Source organism: Canis lupus, chromosome 8, assembly GCF_003254725.2.
Source record: "Canis lupus dingo isolate Sandy chromosome 8, ASM325472v2, whole genome shotgun sequence".
NCBI classification, from domain to species: Eukaryota; Metazoa; Chordata; class Mammalia; order Carnivora; family Canidae; genus Canis; species Canis lupus.
The window spans coordinates 56,729,209-56,745,127 of record NC_064250.1 but is presented as its reverse complement, the minus strand read 5'-3'; the positions used below and the strand labels follow the sequence as shown (position 1 = coordinate 56,745,127).

Below are 15,919 nucleotides of genomic sequence, written 5' to 3'. Positions count from 1 at the left end.
AGCAGGCTCCCCACTGAGCAGGGAGCCCAATGCAGGGCTTGGTTCCAGGACCTTGAGACCATGACCTGAGCCAAAGGCATACACTTAATAGACTGAGCCACCCACGCACCCCTGTGTCTACCCTGCTTAATTATCCACTCATATTTATTCATCCATACACAATTTATTTTTCACTTACTAAATGAGTAATATATAGTGAAAAGGTCTTTGTTTCCTATGCACTTTTTGGTAGTTCTACCAATGTACTTCTAGTCTCAGAACCTGTGGTCATATATTTTTACTTTCTCCATCTCATTCATTGTATTTAAATTCAAGTTTGGATTAAAAAAAATGTATCTATTTCTTTTCTCTGTTCCTATGGTGCTACCCTAGTCAAGAGGTTCATCTCGTCTCATCAAGGCACACAGATAATGAGTAACGTTTTTCCCAGGCAGGAAAAACTAGCAAAATAGAGTACTTGAGACAGGAATAGAGAAGTGCAGATTGAAGCTTATATTTAAAAAGCAATAGCTAATGTGATGTTGAGAGTCCTGTGATACATTAAAGAGATAGAAAATTCTTGGACTTTAAGAAACTGGATGTTTGCCATCTCTTTATTACAACAGCTTAAGTTAGCTTAACTATCTGTCTTCCTCACAGTCTAGAAGAATAACGATTGGGATGTAGTGAGAGCTCATAAATAGTTGCTTCCATTATTATTATTTTGGCAAGATCAAATTTTACCCATTCTTCATAGTTCACTAAATGCTATTTTCATTATTTAGTCTTCCTTATTGCTCCCTAGAAGAAAATAATATTTCCATTCCAGAACTGCAATTCTTAATCTATATTTAGCAGAGCTTTAATTTTAATGTATATTACACGTACTTTTGCACCTATATATCATATCACTAGAGCCTACTTTCCATGCAGGAAGATAGTATGTCTTATTATCTGGTATCATTCATAATTTTCACAACAATATTTATGCACTAGACACTTAATAAATATTTGAAGAAAAATAGTGATTGAAATCCTTTAAGACTTCATAGGATGTGAAAGGATACTTCTGCCATTTTGATCATGTCCCAGGCTGTGAATCCATGGCTTACACATGAAAGGAATACAATGTCTTCTGCTTCTTGGAAGTGGGGAAAGGAAGTTCTATTGAGATGATGACTCCCAAGGGTGATAGACTCACTCCTAAGCTACGTGACTTGCAACTGCTCAGCAACTGAGAGGGCTACCAATTCAAATTCATACCTCAAAATATGCAAAATCTATACAAGTTATAGACTTTTGGGTTACTTGGTTATAGTTGAACCACAGATATAAAGTCTGAGCATGCCAATGATCCATCATGACTGCTTTAACTTATCAGGACAGGCCTCTCCTCTGGACTCATTGCAAAGCCTGGTGAGCAGGGCAGTTAGTTTTTGGATAAATATACTCAATTATATTCTCTTGAGATTTACTTTATGCCTTGCCAAGAGCCCATTATTCCAATCCTCAGCTTATGCTTGGACTAGAAATCCAAATCTGATTCTTCAAAAACATCTGTTCAGCCAGCTGTCCGCTACTCTCATAGTGAGTATTCTTCCAAAGTGGAGCTGAAATATCTCCTTGTTCTTATAATTTCAAGATTGCTGCCTACAGCTTCATAATCCCCTGTGATGCTTCCAAATTTATCCATGTATTCATTCTTTCATCATTCATTGATTCACTTTTGAATTATTAACTGAATTCATTATTTATTGAGCCCCTAAAATATGCTGGTGTTGTGCTAAGAACCAGCTAAGACTAGTGAATAAAACTAGTCTTGGTTCCCTTCCTCGCAGGGAAGTTGGCTTCAGGTAGAGTTCTTTGTTCATATCAACACCTGTGAGTGTCTATGGTGGGCAACAAGTTTGATAACCATCTCCCTCTTGTTATGGGCACCCAGAATTAATGAATGAATAGGGCCCCCTCTTACCTTGGCGGATTAGCATCAAGGTTTTAATAAACCTTCAACATAATGTAGCTGACCTTGGATTCATTCTCATTTTATGGTTGGTAGCAGGTTTCTTCACATTTTTGGCCATGCAGTTCATCAGCCTCCCAAATTTCTTCTTCATGACTGACAGCTAAGTAGCTATGGAAAAGCTACTTTATAACATTGCTGTTTTATAGCAGGGTCCATTCCACTAATGCAGGATTTCTGAATCTCTTATTTGCGTCACGCACTTAGTGTCATTCAGTCACATCTCACCCTTATGGTTATGATTAGTATTGTCCTCAGCTATCTCATTTTTGAATGGGTGCCACTGTATATCAATTGTGCAGTGTCAACAGAACAGATATGCTGCAGCCAATTTCCTTAACCAGTCTACCTACTCCAGAGAGTTCTAGAGTGACAAGTCTGGATGCAATCTTCTGCCTCTAGTTTGGCCACATGTGTGGCAACAGGGTTACAGATACCTACAATTCACTATGCTGTGATTCAGGTAACTCAGGTCCCCAAATCTACTTTAATGTTTATTACCCAGATGCAGATATTAGGCACAGTTTAGCACTATGAAGAGCTGGCTGATTATTTAACTTGTTTTATATCTTAATGCTAATGAAGAAGATCTTTTCATGTTGCTCTCAATGTTTAAGTCCCTAATGTTTTCCCATTATAAGCATATAAAATATTCATAAGTAAAAGGTGGGAATAAAATGAGTGATTAAACTCTGCAGGAGAGGAAAAAGAAAAAATATCCCTACAAAAATATGTAAAAATAGTTTAATTAAAATTTTGATTTTTTTAACTAAAACCAAATTATTATATTGTTCTACATGAAGGTATCAGAAATTTAATTCATTTTTTATTGATCTGTGAAGTGGCTAGGATATCTAACCAAGCTATCTGGACTTAAATTTTAACAATAATTTCAGGACTTTATTCCATCAGTTGGTGCTTTATCGCAGTCATGGCTATATTTTGCATTCTGTGATGCCCAGATATGTTTTCTTATTGCCTTTATTTTTATAATATTTTATTCAATGTACATTAAGCTTAGATTCCTGGCAAGATGGAAGACAGAGCCAAATTTAAATGAAACTCATGAAGCTTAATCATTTTTTACCTTATTGATTTGGGAAATAACATCCCACCACTAACCTGAAATTAGTATATTCTTGGCTGTTTATGCCAAATGAAGGGAAACAATGTTAAAGGCAGTTTTGTTGGTCACAAGATCATAGAGAACCACCTCCATCTTGACTATAAACCAGTGATTCCTGAACTAGTTTATTTTTGGAATCAACTGTAAATCTGCCTAAGCATATAGATGTATTTATGTAAAGAATCAGAACCTCCAATGGTGGTCTTTAAAATTTTGATAAAATTCTGTAGTGGATTTTTTTTAACACCCTCAATTTTTATTCTTCTTGAAACAGCACCACTTTTCCTCAGAATGTTTCCACAGACACAATCCTATCCATCCAATGGATGACCTTTTGTTTGGCTGCAGCTCTTTAGCCACAGGTGATTTGTCCAGGTAGAGGTCACCAGCCCAAAATATACTCCGCTTCCCTCTCCAAATTAATTCAAGAATTGTTAACTGACTCAGGTTTGGCTAAAACATGGTAGACCATGTTCTGTACTGACAGTAGAAGCTAAAAAAAAAAATAAATAAAAATAAAAAAATAAAAAACTATGGATGAGGGCATGAAGTCCAGGAGGGACTGTTGTTCTGTTTTTCTATTTGTTTATTACAGCTGCTATAACAAGTACCATAGTCTAGGCGACTTAAACTACAATTTTTTTTTTTCTCATAGTTCCAGAGGGCACAAGTCCAAGATCAAGATGTCAGCAGGATTGGTTTCTTTTGAGGCCTCTGTCTTTGGCTTGCAGACAGCGTCTTTTCTTAGTATCTTCACATGGTCTTCCCTCTGTACATCTGTGTCTAAATTTCCTATTTTAAGAACATTAGCCATATATTGGATTTTTGGCTCCCCCAAATGAACTACTTTTGCCTTAATTACCTCTTTAAAGGCTCTCTCTAAATACAAAAGCTCTGTCACATTCTGAGGTACTCGGTGTTAGAACATTAATATACACATTCATGGGGAATGCAATTTAGCACACAACAGTTAACACCCTGCAGCTCTTTCCAAATCAGTCCAAGAGCTAGTTTATTGAAATTTGGTCTTTTCCAGAACATTTCAAACCAGAATATGACAGAGTATGTTCTCCCCTGAAAGTAGAAGCTGTGGATGGAGAAGTGAGTCTCAAGGGGGAGGTGGGCTGTGGATTTGTTTCCTCCCTATGAAGTGGAAGCCTAACTACACTGACAAGAGATGTCATCTGATAGCCAGAGGAGACCACAGACCAAAGATGGAGGGAGCTATAGTCTCAGAGGTGTTAAAGCCATTGGTCATCCTTCTTCTTGAGTACTGACTGGATATATATATCACCTTTTATGATTCTGTTTTCATACTTTGCCTGGATATATTGAGCCAATAAATTCCAATCTACCCAAACTATTTTGAGCTCAATTAGAATAATTTGCAGATGATTCAGATATTCTTCAGGACTTTAGTATTATTGCTTTAAACTACCCTGGTTTCTATCGCTAAAGAAAAATGTCGGATGATTTATTCAACTTAATTCTCAATTTTGATTTCTCACTTATATTCCTCTTCCACCTTTTTTGCAGCTCGCATCTTATATTAACCAGCTTCCTCTACTCCCCACCTTCATCCCATCCCCAGTACATAAGTAAACTACTCTTACTATTTTTCTAAGCCTAACCAGTTTGATTTTCTATGATCATCCTATAACTCAACCTTATAAGTAACTTAAATTCTTCTTTGATTTCTGGATCTGAGTTATTATTCTATTGAATTGTCTTATGCCTATTTTTACCTTAGTCCATTCTTAAGATTATTTTCTGGCTGCAGGCCATAAAGGTGAGATCTTTTTTGTTGTATTTTTTTCTTGGGATACCTGGGTGTGGCACACTGTTTTACCTCTTTTCCTTTTTGAGAATAACTGATTATACATTTTTCAAATTCTTAGATGCAACTGTCTTGAAGTAATAAAGGACAGGAGAGAAACTTTCACAGATGAAGAAAATAGGCAGACATTGTTCTCATTCAACTAAGAGCGAAAAGCAACTTTATGAAGTTATCTATGAAGGTGCTAAAAATAGAAATAATGTATACTGTGATTTTCTTATATTCCATTTTTGAAAACATCAAATTTACGAGACTTTCTGTTGTTTAGACAATACAAAGTTGGACATGGAAATATGCTGACAATTATTTTTTAAGAGAGCAAGAATTAAAAAAAGCAACAATGAGGTTTTGTGGTCTGTGAAGGATGTGGTCTGTGGGTAGCCTAGAAATGAAGCTTTCACCCCACTTCAAGAAGCAGTGCTTTCCTAGCTCCATCCTTAAGGAATCTGTTTCCCTGGAGTCTTAGTCATCTCATTACAAGGGAGCCTTGCATCTAGGATCTAAAGATCTAGTAGGAACATGACAATCGGGTTTTACAGCAGGGGGCCTCCTTTGACTCGTGCTAGCTCTAAACCTTTTGGAGGAAAGACTAGACCTTTTGTTGCATATTCTCATTTTTCTTCTGGGCCCATTAAAATAATGATAGGCACCCAAGTGTATAGATACATATTCCCTTTACTCTAGATGCTCACAGATTTGCAAGGATGAGAACATTTAAATAAATATTTGTAGTACAAGGTGGTAAATGCAAGCAAAGGAGTACATGCTGCATGTACATATTGCTCTGAACACACGTGTGCTATTCGTGTGTTACTAGGGGAAGGGTTATGGCCGGCAAAGTGTCATTGGCTTCTCAGAGCAAGTGGAGCCTAACAACATGATTTTAAAGGATGATAAGTAAATGGCCTTGAGTGAAAGGAAGTATTTTAAGTAAAAGGAATGACATGACTAGATGCCAATTCCTGATTTAGTATAGTTTGTTCAAGAAACCATGAGTAGATCATCACTGCTGAGGATATAGTATGAGGCACTGTGGTGTTCTGAGGTAGTCTGTGGTGAAGTTATAAGATATGACATGTAATGATGTAATTGTTAATTCAAGTTAATCTGCTAAAAGTGAAAATTAAATATTTCTTACAAAATGGAACAGAAGCTTTCATGGTTGTTTTATCTTAAAAAATAAAAGTAACAAAACGATGTTTATTTTGTATATTGTTAAACATCATTCAGGTTCTATTTTCAAGCTACTTAGCAATTCTTGTTATTAACAGAAAATTATATATCTTAGTACTTTCTGTAAACATTTTCCTATTAAATTATGTGATGATATATTTTGAGTTCTGAAATTTACATTTGACTTGAATGTCCTAATTTCAAGAGAGTCACATTGGCAAGGACATTTGATAATTTTATTATATTTTTCCCGTGAGTCTTAATTTCTTGCAATTCACACTATTTTTTTTTCTCCTTAGGTATAGCTTCTGAAATGGTTAGCTGGCTTACACCTGCCCAATTCTCATTTGAAATGGAGTAGTATATGATTTGCAGCCCTATTGCTTGGCCATACAGGAACTCATGTTGAACTAGAAAAAAAAGAAAAAAAGGAAAAAGAAAAGCACTCCTTTCTAAGACAAAATGTTCATAATAAATACACAACTATGATGTTTACACAGAGAATGCCACCCCAACAATTGTGCTGTACATACATGCCCAACTCTTTGTGATGTCCTTGATATTTGAGATCTTTTCCCACATCTTCATCTACTCTATTGAATCTTCCATCTTTTGTAGGTAAAGCAATTTTGTAACCAATTTACATGGTAAAACTTACATAGCATAAGCAGATGTTTGCAACTACTGCAAGCATGGGAAGATGAACTCTTCAACAAAGATAGCTTATAGCAAAAGACACTAGTTTTAAGCTGGTAATAACTTTGAGGAGAAATATAATTTTTAAATGATTGGCTGATCAGTTGGTATCTTCTGCCGACAACCTCTGCTTCTCTGCATGACCACTTGAGGAGTTGGACAGTCTCCACTCATATATACTGAAGATGATCTGAAATAAGAGAAACAGAAGAGGCAGACTGGCCTTCCCAGTAACAGGCAACACTGAGCCAGAGGGGGTCTCCTTGCCTTGGGGGAGCTTCTCAGGTACCACATATGCCATGGAATATCAGAGGAGAACTACTGCTCCTTATGGCTGTCCTGGTCTCATGAGGGAACAAGGGATTTCATAATTCATTGTGTGAGAGAGAGCAAGAGCAGGAGAGAATCCAGGCAGTTGAGTATCAAATCAAAATGTCACCTATATTCCTTACAGACACTAGGTGTGTGGAACATGGACTTGCAAACACTCTTCTGCATGACTAACATTTCTCAAACTGTCAAAGCAAATCTGCATAGCCCCACTCTAACTCCTCCAGAGGGCCTGAGTCAGTCTTGCTGAGTCTGGCCAAGAGAATGGAGAACAGAATGAGGCCCATTGAAAGGGATGTGACCCATGCTTTTACATAGAGCTGCTATGCTCAGAAGGGTCCTGGCTTGGAGTTTAATGATCTGTGGCCAGTGCCTTGAAATTCTAAATAATTTAATTTTCAAATATGCTCTCAGCTCATCCATGGCCTATCTCTGGCTTTCTTCTCACCTTTTTGAGGAAAGCCTTTTGCTTGAGTCCATGGCATCCCGGGTCATCTGGCCTTCCCCTCCTCACCCCTGCCCACTGCTGCCTCCCTCTGCATCTCCAAACTCATCCTGTATGGGCCTGGACCTAGGGACAGGGAGGGAAGATCGGGGTCAGACACGATCATTCTGCCACATTTTGGGATAGGACATGACTGTGGCCCTCCTGGTTCAGAGCTCCAAGTATTTAACCAGGGGCTGGGGGTGAGGATCAGTCTCCTTGCCCACTCCTGATTCAGGCACAGAGTATGTCCCCATGTGGGAGGTTGCAACCACTTGGTGGTCACCCTTTGATACAGATTGAAAAGGCAGGTGGCAGGCACTGGGAAGGGGAGATGGTCTCCATTCCCTCCCCACGCACTGCATCAGTCCTGCAGCTATGGGGAGGAGAAATGTGTAAGCAGTGTGCTGCTGTGTGTATCACAGAATCATAGAGCAGGGCCTAAGCCTGGGAGCCTATGAACATCTACACCAGCCTTGTGACTACCACCGTACCCGAGGGAGGGTGACATGAAACAGCAGATAAAAGACATCATGACAGGTTGAGAGAAGGACCACAAAAGAAATAAAAAGTTGTATATTTTAGTAGCTTTAATGCTACATTTTTCCCTTTGCTTTGGACAAGGGGCTCCACCTGTCCATTTTAATTTTATTAATTTAATTTTTTAATTTATTTTTATTTTTTGGTGTCTGATCTTATTTATTTTGTCACTCTTAGAAAATCTCATTTTTGACTGGGCAAAGAGGTAAAAGCTCTCAGAGAGGACAGCCTCTGTCTCTTGGCAATCTGTACCTGGCATTTTTCTTTGGCCTCCTTCATTCTATTGGCCAAAAGTTTAGCATATACTGCAGCCTCTTCCTTATTTTTCTTAGTACGCTGTTTCTTCAAAGCAGTATGCCGACATTTGTGTCGGAGGACACGTGGAGTAACAAGACGCTGAATCTTGGGTGCTTTGGTTCTAGGTTTCTTACCTTCTTTGTGTAGGGGCTTTCTAACAACATACTGGTGGACATTGTCTTCTTTTGACAGATTAAAAAGCTTTCAGATTCTGCTGGCTCTTTTGGGCCCCAGGCGATGAGGCACAGTAGTATCAGTGAGTCCAGGAGTATCCTTCTCCCCTTTTTTCACAATAACCAAATTGAGAACACTGAGATTGGCATCCACAATGCAACCGCAAACAGATTTGCGCTTCCCCTCTCCAGTCCTCCTGGGTCAATAGCAGGAATGCCCCTTACTCAGCAGCAGGTGGACGGGGCCATGGGTCAAGACACCCTGCTTCATGGGGAAGCCTTATCATTGCCACCACTGATTCAGGCCACGTAACCCTTCCATTCCTCCCCCAGAGCATCAGCAACAACTTCTGTGGCCATAGGCTTCTCATAAAAGGTATGCAGTTTGCGCTCATCATCCACTTCAATGAGTTTCAGGCAGCCAGTGGCTGGGAAAAAGATGTTCACCTTCATCCTGAAGCAGCCTACCACCTCAGAGGCACCATGAAAAAGAGACCTGTCTACCTGTCCATTTTAAAATAGGCCCTGCAAATAACGGAACGGACACCGGAGATATCCAAGGTGGGCTGAACCACATATTCTCTGTTCCTTCTGTGTACATCACCAGTGGGGCAGTCACTGAGCAAGGGCTGTGGGAGTAAAGTGAGGCCCAGAATAGTCTGTCTTCAAGGGGAATTTTGTCCACATGCACTCAGAGTGATGGGGATGTGTTCCTCCTCCTGAGTTGTAATTAACCTGCATGTACCATTTCAGATGGAACAAATCTGAGCTCTGTTAGTGACACAAACTCAAATGACCGAGGTAGAGCTATAGGATTTAATGTGCTTCCTTTTTAGTAGGGGAGTTTAAATTGCATTCAATATGTAATTACTCTTGTGCATGTGCTGGCTCTAGGAAACCAGCAGTGAAGGTTGGGGTAGGGTCAGGGGCTGCACCTGGTGAGGTAAAGCAACCTGTCAAGATTCCCCTCAGTCTTGGGGAGTTGGACAAGATCTTATCCAGAAGCACTTGCATAAAATCTTCTGTAAAGGTAAATCTCATCTTAGTGGTTGAGTCTGTTTCACACTTCAGGCAGAAAGGCAGTGCTGAAGGAAGGGCTCCCTTATATTCAGATAAGCCTAGCCGAAGGGCCATTTGGCCAGCAGGTCATTAGCATCAGCACAAGGACAATCAGCCAACATGCTACTCTGCTGGGTGGGAAGGGAGGCTGTGGACTGGTCAGAGACCCATAACAATCCAAGGGCTGAAGCTGTAGGGACCAGTCCCTTTTTTTTGTCCACCATATGATTCTGGGAGGTCTTAAGGACTTTGGAGACACCTGACTTCCAGGGGTGGTGGGAGAGGGGAACAGGCAGGACTGAGTTTACAGAGTCTGGCCTCGATGAGCATGTCAGAATCTCTGCTTCAGCTTCAATAGAGTGACAGCAAGGATTGAATCAAGCACCTCTGGGGAACTTAGGAATTATCTGGAAAACAAAATCTATGGTGGAGAGGAGGGGTGCCCACAGTTTAACACATGGGGTTTGGAGCCAGAGCAGTTTGGATGTTCATAAAAAAAAGTAACCCCGGGCTAATCATGCCTGCAGCATACCCATTATTCATTCTTTTGTAACAGACCTGGAATTCAGTACACTCCAGCTCTCTGGGCTTCTTCCTCTTATATTCCAAGCGATCGGCCATATTTCTACTTTCCTGATTTAAGTAGCAGGTCAGCCTTTGGGAAAATGGTGTTAAAGGGAGAAATCTGTAAAATGACATATCACTTGGTGTGATTTTATGTTTTTTAAGAGGTTTTGGAAACAGCAGCCTCTCTGTCCCCTCACGTTTAACTCAATTCCCCCAGCAACAAAGTTTTGGACACAAACCACTAACACTCTTCAAATGGTTCACTCTCCAAAGACCATTAGGATTTTTATTCCTTGGACCAACTGAGGAGGGAAAGAATGCCACGGCACTCAGCAGGGCAATTCAACTTTCACCAGCTGAGACAGAGTTAAGCCTTTAGAATTGTTGCCCCCTAAAGGAAAATAAAACACAGGGAGAGGGAATTAAGATGATCTTGCATCATTAAGCAGTCATGTGCATTACTGAAAGATGTTGCTTTCTTATTGGGGCTATTAAGTATCACTTTGAATAATGGCTCCAGAGAGCTAAATGCCAGAACAAAGGCAAAAGGAAATGTGAAAATATCATGAATTAAAATATCAGAACTGGGAAGAATAGATGTTTCCTGCAATAAACTTTAAAGTCATAATCATGCTCACATATATGTACATAAAAGACATTTAAAGCAGGGGAGAGAATCATTTCTCTTATAAAATCATTTCTATAATCTAATGATTCTCTCTAGCTTTTATGAACCCTTGTGTTCTGCAATAATTTACATCAGTGTGTTCAACTTTTATTTTAATCAAATGTAGAGGTTTGTACTCACTCATAATGAAACACACTCTGAAGGATTGGTCTCAGAAATTTTTGCACTTAGCTGGGAGTAGATGTTTCCTTTTCATATTGAAGGGGATAGGATTGATATAGTAAGATTTTTTTTTTTTTTTTTTTTTTTGTGGCATAGCAAAAATGAGAATGGGGCTGACAAAGCAGTATACTTTGTCAAACATCTCATGTTTTCATTAGATGAGAACTGGCTCACAAGTTAGCACCAAATGATGGGTGTGAGGGTAAATTATATATTTTGCTTATGACAAAAGCTTATTATTTTATGATAGCCTATGTCTTGGATTAAGAGCTATTTCATGCTCTTTAGGTTAGGGAACGTGCTAATTAGATAACATTTTAATTAAGTAGAATGTGGGATAGAGGTTATTATTTAGCTCTCCTTAAACACTCTGGAGACCAGAGCACAGGGCATATGCTAATACAAAGATGAAAGGTGGGCTACCCAGGGGCATTCTATGTAGTGCCACATTTTGCCTAAGTCATAAGTTAATAACAATGTTCTAAACGGGTTGGACATTTTGTGGAAAAACAAAAACAAAAATACAATGTAGTTTGATTAGTATCACTGAAGATCCTTTGGTGCCATCAACCAGATAACAATTTGGTTACCCAAGTAGTACTAGTAAGAGGGGTACACAAGAAAATCGTGAGGAGCCCGGATCTAGCACCTGTACGAAAACAGGCTGTTCTCTGAGGAGGTTGAAAAGGAACACAAAACAAACAAAACAAAGTTTTGAAGTCATTTTTGGACATATTTATGTTAATTGCAGCCATTAAAGGTCACAAAATGCAAGAGTGCTACCTGGAATCACACATATGGTGCAATCTTTTGTCTTAAGGTGCAGGCAAGTAATGTTGGAGCTAATTATCGTTGGTTCCAAATGCTGGGAGTTTCCCAAGTGAAACCTGAAACTTACTCTGGGGCAAGGAGAGATGGGAGAAAGAGACAGGCCACTTTATTTAATAAGCAAAGGAAATTACATATGAAGTTTGTCCTGGGCAGCTGCAAGCTGAGTAGATCTGCATACCTACTACCAGCCAGAATGTTAAAAGTTTATATTGAGACCCTACCTGGGTTCAGTCAGCATGTATCCTGTCCAGGTGGTCTCAACAATACATTGCTCTCTCAAAGCTGCATCCTTGAGAGTAGCTCACACTACGGGAATGGTGGGCAGAGAATACATTCCAAGGACAGACGAGACGAGGGGCAGGGTCCAGCTCTTAAGTCAATCAGCAGTGTTATGTTGTCTCAATAACCTACTACAACAGTTACTTATTTACCTGTCATTTTCTGAACACTTCTGAGATTTTCTACTTTCTATATAGGCCAATCAGCTGATAAAAACTGTAGCTTTATGGAGAGGGTGGGGGGCAGAGATTTAGCCTAGGTCACAGTCCCTCCTGATTTAAGGAGTCTGAAATCATATTTGTACTGTATCACAGATTTTTTATATCTGATAACTTTCAAAGGTACAACTCTATTTTTCTATCTCATGGCCATACCATTCCTACTATTACTATTTCTACAAGGAAAAGAGAGAGAGAAGAAACAAGAAAACTATTCATTGTACTAGGAGAATCAGAATGAGAGGAGTCTTAAAAAACAAATTGTTCTAGAACGTAATGCTTAATTGCAAATGCAATTAGGCAGAAACTGTTACTACCCAAAATCCTCTAAAAAAAAAAATGGAGAATTCAAAAAAGTATATTTTTCCCTGGAGGGTTATCCTGCTTAGCAGAAGTTGGGGAAAATTCTTAACAGAGAAGAGGGTTCACAAAATATAAATGTGTTGACAGCATGGGGTCTGACTAAAGGAATAGTTTTGGTTATTAGCATGTTATATTCCTAAAAATTTAAAATTGAGACCAGAGAAATTTCATACATCTGAAAAATTTTAAGACAGTTTTAAACATTCTATTCAGGGCAAACAGTGCCTTAACCAATTTTACTGAGAAATTGCCTAATATTTCATGTATTTGGGTCAGTTTCATAAATAAAGGAAGTTCAAGTCATATTATTATATAGTTTTTTTTTTTTAATTTTATACCCTGAGTTATATGATCATCATCTACTTGGATCAGAAGCATTTAGTCCCTTTAGCTCAATATAGTCAAATTTGACATCATTGAAGAAATTAAAACAGAACTCCTGCCTCATTGCACAAATCAAAATATCAGGTCATAGAGTCAAACTCAGTCTTCTTAACGTTCAATTTGAATTAACAGATTAATGCCTTGTTAACTTTGACAAAGAGCTCTTTGGCACAGAACTATTTCTACACACTCAGGTAATTGACATAACAGCTTAAACAAATCTCTTTACCTGAGACAGTTACATAATTACATCAGATATCTGGCCTCCTCTCTTCTGTTGCAGGAAGCTGACTTTAGTGTGACATTTTGGCTTCTCTGCATTGCTTGTTTTTGGGGTTTTTTGTTTTCGTTTTTCTGTTAACAACCAATTGTATAGTGAGAAAGTCACCTAGCTGTGAGCACTGACAACCACACCTTGAAAAACATTCCCTTCCAGTTTTGGGTGCAAGTTGAGTTGATTTTGAGCCATCTCAGGACTCAGGTCGGGTGTCAAACTCCCGTTCTTGGCCTGTTCTCTATTCCCCAGGGGCAGATCAAGTCCCTCATGCACCTGGGAAACCATGCAACAATAGAGCTTAGCAGGGAGAGTAAAAGGTATTTTTTTTCTTTGAACCCAGCTGGCATGCAACATTCTATGAAACAAGAGGATTGATAGCCCATGTAATTTTAATCTGGGTTAATATGCATTTTTAATAAAACTACAGATGCTATTCTTGTTCATCCATTCCCATCTCTACTGTATCACTGCTCAAGTTTTGCTGGCTCATATTTGTTGTGGGAAATAAGTATGTTATAAAGTGTGTAGTTCCCTTGGCCTTTGGAACTTTTTCTCTTCCCTGGCATGAATCAAATCCTAAAATTATTAATTCTCTCTGCAGACTAGACGTCCCAGTTGGTTATATGAGTCTCGAAAGTCTTCCTTGTTTGAAATGTAATCAGTTGGGTTTTAAAAGTTTTAATCAGAGATTTAGAACAGACAGATAATTTTTCCTTACGAGGATAGCTGAGAGTCTTTAGCCGCTGTCAGATGTGGCATCGTAGCCACGTGGCTTCCTAGGGCAAAGTCGCAAAAATGTGTTACAGTCTGAACAATTCCTACACTGGAAAAAGTAAAAGAAGCCTTCGATTGAAGTCAGCCTGTCCTGGATTTCCAGATCCGCCCATCTCCAGGGAGCAATGGCTGCTTTCATACCTTTAAATAGTTTCCTGGTTCGGTGTCTTCTGGGAGGTGGTGACCCTCAGCTGCTACACCTTTCCTAGCTCCGGATGGTTTTGTCAGCCTCTCATGCTTGCTCTTGATCTCTGACTTCTAAGCCACCTCTCTTTAACCCACTCCCTCCATACCACTGACTGTTAGTCTCAGCCTTGGCCTCAGCTCACTCAATATTCACCTTAAATTCCATTTCCCCCAGTTTGGCATTTCTAGGGAGGCATGAGATAGTGACAGTACTCTCGGTAAACATTCTCTGGTTAATTTGTAGCTCACAGCAGCTTCTACTCACTTTGAACCCCACTCCTTTAGAGGGTTTTTTTTTTTTTTTTTTTTAAGATTTTATTTACTTTTTTGAGAGAGAGAGAAAGAGCCAGAGTGCAGGGGGAGGGGCAGAGGGAGAGGAAGAAGCCAACTCCCTGTTGAGCAGGGAGCCAGATGGGGCTAGATCCCAGGACCTTGGGATCATGACCAGAGCCTAAGACAGATGATTAACCCATTGAGCCACCTAGGTGGCTGAAAGTTAATCTTTATATTATTTGTCAGTTTGCTCCCATAAGCAGTGGGTTTAAACGTGTCCTAGTTGACAACATTCAGTGATTATCCTTGAGGATCACGACATTGGAAAGTCAGAGTGAACGGAGTTTCGTCTGCCTTTACGTTGTTTGTGGTCACCTTTACCTCTCTGCATATTCTCTGCCATGACTTGAGTTGACAAGGCATCCAGGAGATTCTTGGCCTTGCCTCTTGGGAGAGCTGCCGCCAAGGATCTTCACAATGGGGAAAAAAGAGAGAAAAGCCAGAAAAGTGTATATAATATGACCCTAGCTTTTAAAAATGATTTTAAAACAATTACCAATTCCTCCATAGCTCTGTATAAATCCACTAAACACCCATATAAAATATGTGTATATATGTAGCAGGTGGATTTCCTGGTCTCCACCTCACTCTGGGGAGCCCTCTTCAAATCAAGCAGAACACTGTAATTCTAATCATTCTTTTCAGACATTCCAATCAGACTGGCAACTATCTTGCCGCGAGAGCTGTAGTCGGCCTTGGCACACTCCAGACGCTTTCTAGCTTCGGGATATTTCTAGACTTTTTTGGACACGATTTGAATGATAATGGCATCCAAAACACAGGATATAGTGCTTTTGGACACAGATGATTTAAAAAAAAAAAAAAAAGGATAAGTGGCTTGAGTAGATAGGCTCAGGTGATAAGAAAACAAATACCATCTTTCTTGTTTTGCTGATACAAATATTTTGGGGGACCAACTGATAAACCCCGTTCTGTAGGACAGGAACCATGGAAGCTGGCTGAGTATTTAGACATAAAGAAGAAAACTGTTAGTGTGACTTTTATTTTTTTTTAACCAAAAATACATCCTAACAAAAAGGTCAAAATTTTGGCTGTTTCATTGGAGAGGTCAGGGGACAGGGGAGAGGAGGGGCCAAGCCAAGCGGAGCAAAGCGGAGCAGGGGGCCTGGGCCCGGCCACTTA

At 39.4% G+C, this 15,919-nt stretch overlaps 1 pseudogene; it reads right to left on the bottom strand.

The window, feature by feature from the left end:
* Positions 1-7,740: 7,740 nt before the first annotated feature.
* LOC112657504 (40S ribosomal protein S6-like) lies at positions 7,741-10,266 on the bottom strand (annotated as a pseudogene).
* Positions 10,267-15,919: the final 5,653 nt, after the last annotated feature.